This window comes from Leptidea sinapis, chromosome 40, assembly GCF_905404315.1.
Source record: "Leptidea sinapis chromosome 40, ilLepSina1.1, whole genome shotgun sequence".
NCBI lineage: Eukaryota > Metazoa > Arthropoda > Insecta > Lepidoptera > Pieridae > Leptidea > Leptidea sinapis.
Window position 1 is genome coordinate 5,599,434 of NC_066304.1, and position 13,566 is coordinate 5,612,999.

The 13,566-nt window shown below is 33.5% G+C and overlaps 1 protein-coding gene and 1 long non-coding RNA gene across 2 annotated transcripts in view; both read left to right on the plus strand.

Moving 5' to 3' along the window:
• LOC126976380 (protein lin-10-like) overlaps positions 1-13,566 on the plus strand; it is a 222,462-nt gene that overhangs the window by 93,067 nt on the left and 115,829 nt on the right. The gene's annotated exons all lie outside the window — the stretch shown is intronic.
• The window catches only part of LOC126976452 (uncharacterized), a 160,865-nt gene that overhangs the window by 31,470 nt on the left and 115,829 nt on the right, over positions 1-13,566 (plus strand). The window lies entirely within an intron of this gene.

Below are 13,566 nucleotides of genomic sequence, written 5' to 3' on the forward strand. Positions count from 1 at the left end.
CTAAACATTTTCTAACATGAAAATTTATTTGTGATTAAATGTTTGCTAACAAATGTTTACTAACGTTATTAAACATTTTCTAACGGCAATGTGGGAGCACCATTTATCGAATAAGAGGACAAACGAGCGTACGGGTCACCTGGTGTTAAGTGATCACCGCCGCCCACATTCTCTTGCAACACCAGAGGAATCACAAGAGCGTTGCCGGCCTTTAAGGAATGTCGTATCGTCCCGGAAACACCGCAAAAGGAAGTTCATTCCACAGCTTCGTTGTACGAGGAAGATAGCTCCTTGAAAACCGCATTGTGGAGGACCGCCACACATCCAGATGGTGGGGATGATATCCTAATTTGTGGCGTGTCGTGCGAAGGTGGAATTTGAATGAAAGTATTTGATTGAAGAGTGATATCGAGGATTGGTATCATTTGATATCGGGAAAAGTGTTTAATTCTGAGAATAAAATAGAACTGCCACGCCGGCGCCGTCTATCTTATTAATAATAGCAATGAATGATATGATATGATATTTATTTCAGTAAATAGATCTTCGCAGACAGTTTTACATGTCTTTGTATTACTAGATGAAACCGGCATTTCCTATTTTACCAGTGGCAAGCTCCTTTGCACCGGATGTCGGCTAGATTATGGGTACCACAACGGTGCCTATTTCTGCCGTGAAGCAGTAATGTGTAAGCATTACTGTGTTTCGGTCTGAAGGGCGCCGAACCTAGTGAAATTACTGGGCAAATGAGACTTGACAACTTATGTCTCAAGGTGACCAGCGCAGTTGTAGTGCCGCTCAGAATTTTTGGGTTATTCAATAATCCTGAGCGGCACTGCATTGTAATGGGCAGGGTGTATCAATTACCATCAGCTGAACATCCTGCTCGTCTCGTCCCTTATTTTCATAAAAAAAATATGACGAGCCTTGAGATGATAAAAAAAGTTACTCCCAAGTATAAATTACTTCTCCCTGTTATGTAATTCTGTAATGATAAAGAATAAAAGTGTTTATTAATAACACAGCATATGTTTGAGAAACACGGCAAATTGGCGACCGCAGAAAATTCGAGACTTGAGTTATGAAACGTTTTACAAATGAAAATACCTCGCAGGAGATAGTTTTGATGCAAGCAGCAATGAATATAGAGTTCTCGACGCAAATGTGGAATGAAAACTAATATTATTATTATATTAGCTAGCACCTGAGACTTACTTTACACTTAAATACTTAGGGTTTCAATAAGTTGTTACTATGAAAGATAGGTTCACTAATAAAAGCATTTAGCATAATTTATATCAATAAAATGATAGAGGTTCTTGTTTGTGCGCGCATCACGGATTTTTTTTTATATATTTATTAATAAAAAACAAATTTTACATTGCGGTTTCAAAGCAATAAAAACCACTGAGGTTTCTACAATTGCTAAATTAAGACTACAACAACAGAGTTAAATTAATAAAAGAAAAAATAGTTCGCAATCGTTAGAAACCTAGCTATACATTATAATTTTACAAATAATAGTAAAAGTACTTGATACAATTAATAGTTAGCACGATAAGTTGATCGGTGGTCAGTCAAGTCTTAAAAAGTATTTTTTTTAATTCTGTTTTAAATAGTAATAATTACTGTATAGATTTCAATTAAGTCCTTTAAGTTTTATTCCTTAGTATTCTGGCCCTTATAGTTATAAAAAATATTTCGATATCTTCTTTTATTAAAAAGTTGCTACAGTTTCAAGAAACAACTTTTATAAGCACTTCGTGCTATGCAGACGAAGTCGATGTTATCTAGTATCTATCTATCTAGTAGCTGGCTAGTATCTATTAAATAAAAATTTTAAAGGATTAAAACACTTGTTATTATATTATAATTAGAACATGTTTAACATTATTTATTTACTCGACGTTTCTTGAACGTTCATACGCGTTTTATCCTTTGCTAGCTGTGCCCGGTATTTCGGCAGCGAAATCTTAAATCTTTTGACATATTAAATATTGCGCGGCTAAATTATTTGGACTTCATATGAATTTCATGAGTAGTTCCTTCTATAAAAAAACGGATACTAATAATAGCAATAATCATTTATTTCAGGCATAACCAACCCAAAGAAAATAAAATTGAAATAAAGAAAAAAATTAAGATGTAAATTTATTACAATTAAATTTATACGAATAGCAAGTTAAATTAAACTAATTACAATTACTTACGTGTGTAAGAAAATCATTTTCTATTTTTATCCATAAATACGTCTATCCGTCTTTTGTAAATATTATTATTATTAACATTGTTAGAGACAGTGTTCAGAATTGTGTCTCATTTGGTCCCAAAAAGATGCAATTCTTGTGCGAAAAAGTCGGGTACCTTTTCTCGGTCTCGCAAACATATTTGTATGTGACTGAAGAAACAAAAAACCGTATGTGCATTCAGTCATGAAAACTTCATCATTGACGTTCATTTTTTGTTTAATATTCATAAAGTAGTAATAATAATATTAACAATCTATGTAAGTATTACATAATAATTTTATGTTTATTAATTATTAATTTTACAATAATCATTATATCCGATTGCCATCTTGCAACTCTCTTGCGTATCTGTGGATGGAAGAGAACAATATTAAAATCGCGATACCAAGTAAGTGTTGAACGTAGATGTGTGAAAATTTAAAGTTGTATGTATTTTTTAATGCTGACTCATAATCAAAAAAAAGTCAAAAAAAATTATAAAACATTTGGCGTGGACCACCCTTAACATTTAGGGGGATGAAAAATATATGTTGTCCGATTGTCAGACTTACCCAATATGCACTCAAAATTTCATGAGAATCGGTCAAGCCGTTTTGAAGGAGTTAAACTACAAACACCGCGACATAAGAATTTTATATATTAGATTATACGATGCACCTATTATTTTAGTTTTAGTATTTATAGTATTGGCATTACTAAACGCAACAATGTAAAAACTGTACATGTAATATTTTTGTTAAAGATATGACTTGCAAAGTATTCCACGCAAACACCGAATCAAAAAAGTTCTTTATAGATTTTTGTTTCTGTTTACTGGATATATTTAATTCGTATTTCGCATGAATATTAACAATAGTTCGGAAAAACGTATATATTACATATTATTAGCGAGTTTCAGTCACAGTACTTTTGTTGCTTTATACACGCGGACGACGTCGCGGGCAACAGCTAGTATAAAATATTACTGAAAATATATTATGTTGACGTTTTCTTTACTGATTGCGCTCCCTTACGGCCGATTTCTTAATGCTTATTTTAATTCATTACCTGCTTTTCGGCATTTCAAAAACCGCTCTGTGGAAAGTTTTGGTGATGGTTTTTCAAAGCATCCATTTGCTGGCAGATTGGTATGAATGTGATAAAATATTAACATCTGTATTGTATATTGCAGTGCTGCCGATATTAATACCATCTTTGTGCCTGTAGAAGATGGCTATTCGTGCTATTTATAACCTAAGTCCCAAAGAATCATTAAGAGAAAAATTTAAAGTTATAAACATTTTGACTGTTGCTGCTCAATATATTCTTGATAATAAAATTTGAAAACAAAATTTTATGAACGATCCGCGACTCGAACCCATGACCTCTGGCGTTCCGCGCCAGTGCTCTCACAGCTGAGCTAACCGTTCGAGTCATAAAATCTTGTATGCTTTGTTCAAATCTCAGGTTGTGGCTTCATCTACAGGATCTACTTTACAGTTGATAACCTGCTCAACCCCAATATTTGCATATTAGGAAATTGACTTGAGATGTCGTTAAAGTGATAACCCTCACTTCTAGGATTAATACACAAATAAAATTTGAAAACAAAATTTTCGACATCTCAAGTCATTTTCCTTATATGCAAATATTGTGGTTGAGCAGGTTATCAACTGTCAACAAGGTTATCAACTTTAATTAAAACAAATGTGTTACGAAATTAAAAAGAATTATTAAAAAACGTTTGTGTGGGAAAGGTTACTATAGCATTTTTGTTAATGATACCACAGACTGGGAATGAAGCGAACACCCTGAGGCCCTTTAATTATAAATGTTTATACGATATTACATTGTAATCCATATTTTTATAAAAAAAAAGCCCGCTGAGTTTCTTGCGCCCGTTCTTGTCAGGTCTCAGGCAGTATATTTTGAATGGGTGGTAGTTTTTGACGTTCAATAAGTGATTTTGAATCCTATTTTGAATAAAATAAATGGATTTGTAAGTGATCTTAAAATAGGGATTGAATATTGACAGCGACCGTTAACAAGCTCTTTTGTATTTTTCTAATATGGATCTAAGAGCTACAGTGCTAACAGTTTGATTCTCCTCGCAGCTGTTGTCGCTCAATATAATGCCACAGTTCTGAACTCTCGTTTGATATGACGTCATCGTTCCCGCGCCACTCGACATCAATCATAATTTAAAGATAAATAATGGAAACTTCGTAACGGTTTTGTAGCGCCCAAGTTCCTCAAGATCGCGAGACATTAGAGGCTTATGAGTTAATTGCTTGATGTTTCAAGCTGTCGGAACGTGAAAATTTAATGCCGTCAATCTGTGTGACGACGACGTTCGTACCGGGCGGGGCCTGCCTACGATTGTACGAAGGTTTGTCGAGACATGGTTATTGTATGTATCAAATTTAAAAAGACAGTTAATTGACTAAATACTGATCTATTGTGAAAGCTCTTTACAAATTTTATTACTTAGACGCGGTAGTTATGGTTAGTGTATATTTATGACTAAAATTGAAAAAAAAAAAATATATCAGTATCAAGTTTGCCGGTATATAAAATATTGTTTGTTGTTTTGGGCCTTTTGTGTGACTTATTGACCAAAGTCTGATCTATAATATTGTGATAGTTCTTTTCAAATTTCTTTACTTAGACTGGGTGCATTATATGGTCATTTTATATATTAATATTTAAAATTTTTAAAGAAATTTATATAAGTGTTAAGTTTGTGGGTATATAAAATATTGTTTGTTGTTTCGGGCCTTACTTGTGTCATATTGACCAAAGATTAATCTATTGTGATAGCTCTATTAAGATTTCACTACTATGTAAAGTGTCTTACATTAGTAATACATACTGGTATAGTCGTCTAAAATTTAAAAAGAAAATGAAATGTTTTAAGTTAGCAGTTATAAAATATTGTTTGTTGTTTTGGGCCTTTCGTGTGACACACTGACCAAGGACTGATCTATTGCTATAGTTCTTTTAAAATTTCACTGCTTAGACTAGTTACATACATCACTATCATGAATACGTGTATAATAATATAATATTGTTTGTTGCTTTGGGCCTTTCATGTTTTCTTCATTAGTGAGTGATCTATTGTTTACAAATTTTACTACTTAGATTTGTTACTTTCAACAAATTCTAGATAAATTGGGTCGTAGTAAGTTGTGTCTGTTTTGGTTGATGTACCGTCCAAAATGAACATTTTGTGTACGAAGTAGGGGCAAGCAAGAGCAGATGGTGTGCATTGTTGTTTCTTCCGCTTCTTGACCACACCACGACCTATAGTCTCTTGTAATACCAAAAATTCATTGTCACGTGTTTGACGGGTATTGAACCGCAACACTGGCATGAGAATCAACGGTTCTACCTATTGCGCCAATCAGGAGACTGGAGAAACAAGAATTCAAATGTCACTCTAAATATATTACCGACAAAGCTAAGTTTCTAATGACACACTTATAAGATTAACTTCGATTCGACACTCTACTTTGTTGGCTCTATTTACCTGATTCCCTTGACAATATTTAGCTGTAGTGGAAATGTAATTGATCGGGCTGACTGTATTCAGCTCTTGTTCATTGTATAGCTGAGCGGCTCCACTGAACGCACTGAAAGCAACAATACCTATCACGATCGAAAGAATCCAATTTCATTTACCATTCGACTTTGTGGCTTTATATTCGTATTATTTATGAATTATCTGTCGCATTTGAAGTTTTTGTACTACCTTCATTAAAGGCATAAAAGGCATTCATTTTCCCAAAATTGATTCCTTTAGAATTCTTTTTGATGTCTTTTCTAATATACTAGATACTACTGCCGCTTCGGAAACAAATGGCGCTCTGAGAAGGAAGCGGCGCAAGAAACTCTCCCAGCATTCTTTTTTTTTGCGCTCTTTTTAACGAAATATACAATATTTATTGTACTGCGCTATTGCTATAAAATTATCATAATCTAGTCCCAGGCTTTCGGAACACTGTGATAGATATTCAGCTGTGAAATAGTAGAAAATAAAACATTTAATTTTATTAATATAATAACAATATAATCAAAATGTTCCTTGAATATAATCTATCCGCTAGACATACATTAGACAAGTTTTGACTCGTGTTTAAATATATATATAATGAAAATGGTCTTTGTTTCAGGCTCAATCACGCCTAAACCACTGATCGTATCGACATGAAACTATCACCATTCGATGCGAAATTTAATTTTTGAATTCCTACGTTCTTTCCTTTTAAAATTCGCCCAGTGAAGCGGGCGGGAAAGGCTAGTATATATAAATATAAGCAATGTCTAAAGATTGTAGGTATAACGCTTAATAACAGAAAGACACAGTTTTGTAAAAGACGCTTTTTAAAACAAGTGTTCAACACGTGTTTAACTTTCAGTAATAATATAGATAAAGTTTAATGTTTAGAATTTGACGATCCATACAGCCCAGTTAGTGATTCTGCCTACTGAGTTAGAGATCCCGGGTTCGAATCCCAGCATTTAAATGTTTGCACTTGCTGGGAACATGGAAGTTTCCGAATCATGAATGTTTATAATATTATGTATGTTTAAGTATGTTTACCGTATTAAATATATCGTTGTCTTGCACCCATAGTACAGACTGTGCCTAGATTAGGGCAAGATAATTTGTGTAATGTGTCAGTATTATAAATTATAAATTCTGATTAAGTGGCAGATACACTTTGCACAGCCTACTGTTAAAGAAACTCATGGAGTGGGTAAAACTCACGTTCGAAGGATCCGTTACATACATATATACAGAGGAAGCTTATAAAAAGCCTCTTAAAAGTGTCTAATTAACAAAATAATCGATATTTTCTATTTCTGTCTACACTTTGCTGAACAGTGACAAACGAAGCGCGCTTCAGACGTTCTTTTCCAAGTCAAAGAATTAAGAGTGCTGATTGAAATGACAGTAGCTTTAATTAAAAGTCGGGCATATGGATGAGGCGCTGGCACAAAGAGCGCGCGGGAGCGACCTACTAACGTGCTGACATACAAACATACTTAGCCTGTAACGACGAGCTTTTAAACCGATTTTGTATATTTTTTTATATTAAGGGACGAGCCGAGCAGGACGTTCAGCCGATAGTAATTAATACGCCCTGCTTATTACAACGCAGTGCCGCTCAGGATTCTTAAAAAACTCGTCAACTTGAGACATAAGATGTTTAGTCTCATTTGCTCAGTAATTTCACTAGCTACGGCGCCCTTCGGACCGAAACACAATAATGGTCACACATTACTGCTTCACGGCAGAAAAAGGCGCAATTGTAGTACGGCTTTCTGTTCAAAGAAGCCTCCCAGAATATTTACACCCAGCCATTGTTAATTGTTACCTTTATGTATATGAAGACTGTAATAAAGTGTAATTAATATTCAGATGTAAGAAATAATTTCAATAACTCTAAATCTAACTCTAAATAAAAACGTCTCATACAACCTTGTACTCATGAAAATAGTCGTCGAGTATGATGATTTTGAGATATAGAATGTCTCTTTTATATATATGCTCGTCTCGAGATAATGTTTTTGTTGAAATGGAGTCATTGTTTTAGTTACTATTTCAATCCCTTAATTAGATTCATAATTATTGTAATATTTGTCCGTAAAACCAGTGAACTATATTATTTACACTAATATGTTAAAAGGAGATGGATACCCTTTCATACATTATTGGGCCAAAATGTAAAAGGATGATATTAGTGTCAATAAATAGCTTATAAATTAAAAAAGCATCACTGAGAATTTGATGATTTTTGGCAATCTGAAAGCTGAGTTATTGGAGGTTTTGTAAAATTGAGGTTATGCAATATATGGGCAACAATCTATATTAAAACAGATGATTTTTGAAATGCGATTGTTTTTTGTTGTACTATAATGACCGTACAAGTTTAGCAATATCAGAAGTCATATAGAAAGAAGGCAAATATCAATTAAACAACGGGAAACACTCAAATGACAAATCGCGTAGGTACGCACAGACGATACTACGAAACGAGTGATTGACAATTGACATTCTAGACAATTCTGTGCGTATGTCACCAGTGTTGCCAGATACGAAATGTGAAAATGCGGCAGCGGTACTTTAAAAATGCGGATTTTCAACAAAAAAAGCGGAACTATATATTATAGGGACATTATCGATTGTTCTTTCTCCATAAGCTTTATTTTTTTTATATGTTTATTCATACCAGGACAAGAGATTTTTTAAATTAAAGGGAATATGTCAGTGATCATAAAAAATGTGAGTGTTTAAAAGGAATTTTATTCTTATTCCTTATTCGATGGAAAACACATCCTGAGCATTGTCCTCCGACTCTTCGACCTCTGCTTTTGGAATGTTGTAAATCTGATTCACAGTCATCTTTGCCAACATGTTTTGAGAAGCTTTGGAATTTTTGGAACAGCCTTCATTTTTTTCTTACAGCCTGGTCCGCCAAATGTGGAGTACATTTTTGATTGACTGTTTGTGTAATTAGACGATTTCGCTTGTCAGTTTTATATTCTTTATTACTGAGAATTTCCTATCATGATCAGCATTTGAAATAGAAACTGACAGAGCTGTGAGCGCGAAGTTAGGAAGATTTTTGAACAGCCGTTCATCAATTTCGTCTTTCACCATTCATTCCATAAGTCACCATTTTTTCGTGTACTACTGTTACAACAGTCTTTTCAGATTGGAAGTATTCATTCAACCAAGTAAATTTTCAACTGTTCAATGTTGAACATGACATGGAACTAACTAGTCTCAAAAAGAGCGGAACCGCGTCAGTTAAAAGCGGAAGGTGGATCCATTATCAAGAAGGCGGTGTAAAAAGCGGAAAAGCGGTCCATCTGGCAACGCTGCGTGTCACTGTCAGCAAAGATTAAAAATATCCAGAACGAGAATCGGAATCGACTTTTTCTTCGATCGATTTCTTTATAACATTAAGTTGATATTTTTTTTAGAAAACAAATTAAGTATGTTATGTTAATTATAATGTATTTTTTAGGTACTTTTATTGAATCAATCATATGTTGCGAGTGGTTTTGGGTTGAATGTATTAACTCATTCACATTAATCGCTTATAGTAATCGATATCCCATTATTAATCGTGAATTGTAAGATAATGAAAACTTAATTTTAAGATTTCTCGTTTTCTATATTGTGAATTAGGGTAATTTTCTATATTTTGAAATAGAAAAATATGGCAAGTTTTTAAACCATATCTCAACTTATTACATTTTGGCCCAGAAATCCCCGTCTCCTTTGAAATTAAAATGTTATTCCAAACTATCCAACTAGTTTAGTCTCGCTGTATCCTACTACCAAATTTTGAAGAATTCAACGGCGATTTATTTATCATAGCTAACCTAGATTTTGTTGTATTTGTCACCAAACAAACTGTGCCTTTTTAGCGACATTAAAGTACGGCGAACAATGTTTTTTAGGCCATAGAGAATAGACTTGTTCAATAAATTATGTACTTATTTTCTATCCTTAAACGAGCAATTCTTGTATACCAACATATATATTACACATATAATCTCGGAAACGCCTCCAACATTTTTAATGAAATTTAGTATACATGTAGTTTCGGGGGCGAGAAATCAATTTAGCTATCAGTGTTTTTATGAGAAACTGCTACAATAACATATGATACTGACAAGATTACATACAACACTATAATAGCTCAGATGGGATATTGGGTGATCCGGTAAGCAGACGACCCGGTTTCGACTCCAGATGTCCTATTAGTTTTTTGTTTTGTTCAAGTTTTGAACATTCTTATAAAATCCGAGCAAGGCACTGCCGTCTGGGTATTATTAGTGATCGTGCCTGTATAAATGGATGATAAAAAGGAGTAGAAAATACAATTTTAACCGAATGTAGTCACGGAAAGTCTAAGCAATGTCTACAGTAATAATGCACTACTTTTGTAAATCACATAACAGCGGTGTGACTCCCGACTTCCGCGCGGGCGTGAGTGATCTAGTTTAAGCGTCGCGTCTGTTCTTAGCCGTCTTCTCCACCCAATCCAGTATCTAGAACATCACACGTAACAATATACCGAATGTGGAATATTTTTCGCCTCCGCGTTCATGTTAAGCTGCTATTATGACTGGGATTTATCTCACACAGGCGCGCTCTCAAATGACACGTTGAGTATTGCGCCCGCTTTATATATACGTGTTTATTTTATGTCTTCTGTATTAAGTTACAATTTTTTCCCGTCATATTGTTGGATTCGCGAATGTTCATGTTGATTTATTAATTTCTTTTGTCGTTTATTCCTTATTTTTGTTTGATGCCTCTGTTTATTGATATTCTTTTCAATGTACAAGATTTTGTTCACTTATATTTGCAGTTCGTATCGAATTAGTTAATGATATTAGTTATCAGCTTTCGGGATTATATATTTAGTGTGTATTGTATTTGGATGTACATATATATTAAATGATTTAGATTGGAAACTTAAGACCTGCACTGTGGATGTATTTAATTTTTATCACGCTTTTATTAGCTTGGTATGTATCTATGTAACTTATTCTTTTAACTTGATTTTCACGGCTTGACGTGAAACTTTTCACAATGAACTAACACTGATGACAATGCAATGATTTATGTAGTGGCATGTTCCATTTTACCAAAATCTTAAGCATTAATGATTTTTTGTATCCGATACCCGATATTATCTTTGCGCAGAAAACCCAGGCGCTTGCGCACACCATAAAGATGTTATAAAATTATTATTCGATGTTATAAAATTTGTAATCGCTCAATTCAGTCATAATAGCTAATGCCGTAATCAATTATTCTCAATTGAATAGCGATAACAAACAGAAGTATGTAATACTATCTGACTCGACAGACGTTGTTCCGTCATGACATGCTGATCTCTACTCAAAAAAGGAATATTCCTACCAAATTTCAATTCTCTGGGCTTTAGGGTTCCATAGATATCGTGATGAGTCAATATATAGGTGAATATCTTTTATATATATAGGTACTAGCTGCCCCAACAGACGTTGTTCTGTAGATAATAAAAAAAAATACTGTTTTATAGGAATTTGCCAATAATATTTAAAAATATCAAAAATTATTTCGTAAATGCTCCCTGTTGTTATAATGAAATTGTTTCACAGCGGAACTGTCAAACCGTGCGTCACTAAATTCTCTCATAGAAAATATGTCCATATAAAACAAATATTGAAAATAAAAATAATTATAGGTCCCAAATCGAAATAAAAACAATCCTACTTGGAACTAAACTATTTTAAATATAGTGTCGGGTGTCCAGTGAATATGTCAAACTAAAGGCTAAGAAATAAAGGCCAGTTTTGTTGTCACTCGGAAATAATTTAGATTTTCTTGACAAAATGGGTCCGATGGTCCTTGAGAAAATTTTGTAACCCTGACCACTATTGAACAAAATTTAAAGTCATGTAAATCAGTTGAGAAAAAAAAAACACATGTCCATTTATAATATTAGTTAGGATTGTGGACAAGAATTATTCATGCAAGTAAGTAGGTACAAATAGGCACAAAGTTACAAAGAATTTCCATCAGTCAAATGGCGATTTTATAAATACCACAGACTGTTTGTCGTCTATGTTTGACTAACGCAATATGGTGTGTCGACTTTATCTTTGTCTGGCCGCTGTATGAATATGCCATATGCGTTGCATACTTGTATTTGAGTCCTTAAAAAGAGATGGAAACAGAAAAATGAGAAGATTTTTGACTGATTTTGTGAACTCATCAGTTTTGTGACATGGCTTTTAAAATGTATTATAATTGCAATTATAACCCCTTGTTTACACCAAGAAACAAGTCAAAAACCTGTTTTGTACAAAACATGTAGTATACTTGCCAAAACATAATTACTTGTTTTAAACATGTATTGCAAGTGTCTGAAACATACGTTCACACTGTGTTGCCAACAACTCTTTTTACAAGTATAAAACACATTTGCATTCACATACAGATCTGAGACATGTTTGATATAGTCTGATACATTAACAGCGTTCACACCAACATAAAATATACATGTTTTTAAGAAGTATTGTTAATTTCATTGAAGTTTATGTATAATACATATTTAAAATAAGTTTTATACTCTATCCATGCTTGTTGGATAAAGTTTTAAACATTTACCGGACAGACCGCTTTTTTTTAAAGTTAAAGAGAAGAAGATAATGGAATGGTCAAATAAACAAACTTTATTAGCAATATTTATCTCGGCTTGCATTAAAGTACTCTTTCAATACTTTCATAATCGTCTCGCAAGCATCAGTAATGCATTGACTCCTTTTTGCCTTTGATATTCGATGCAAATAAACTAAAGAAGAATATGAATCTGATGAAATCTCAAACAAACAACCAATAGTCTTTTTGAAGCAAATTCTCCAAATTTACTGGTGTAAGTGTAATTGTAACAAAGTTTCTGAATCCACTTCTATCTTCTGTTCTTAAATCATTCATTAAGGAACTATAGGCCCCTTCTTGCAGTCGTCTGTAAAATGATCGCGAACTGTACTTGCGTGGTTTCCTTGAATTTGCCTCATTTTGTAAGATGTACAAGTATAATGCACTCATGAAGCAAACTTACGCAGTACCTTCACTTCCATTGTGAGTACCTGTAGTTGAGATTAATGAATATTTATTAAACATCAGGACTGACATGTCCTACTTTAGGTCTGACGTGTATTAATATACAAATTTAGCTAAAAGTCCACAACAAGTATAAAACATGAGATCATATATATGTAGATAACTAGTAGTTGACAAACAATTTCATCAGACAAGTTTCATACAAATTTTGTCTACGACAAGTTATATATTTTTGTGTTTTGAAAACATTGCATACAACTTGTATTTGAAATTTGCATGAAACTTGTAAAATACATGTATAATTCCTTCGTGTAAACGAGGTGTAACCTGATAGATCTTGATGTTAAAAATCATAAAGTTACAAATTGCATTCTGTCTTTTATAAAAAAAAACACCTTTCAATGACAAAAAGCTGAATCACGGTTGTCAATATTTGAGTTTAACTCTTTTCAATGTTTGTAGACAAAAAGTTATCTGGTCTCCCATTCTGTGAGTCTTTATAGCGAGATTTCGCAAACAACTGTGCCATTTGTCACGCAAACAATCCCTATTCTTGTATCATCGTGAGCATCGTAAATTCACCGCTGCTCCTAAAAAGTATATGATACACTCGCTAACATATTGCCAGACGTAGTTTTGTACGCTTGAAAGTATCTTATCTCCAAAACTGAACTAGCTTCGTGCTGTTTCTGTGTGAAT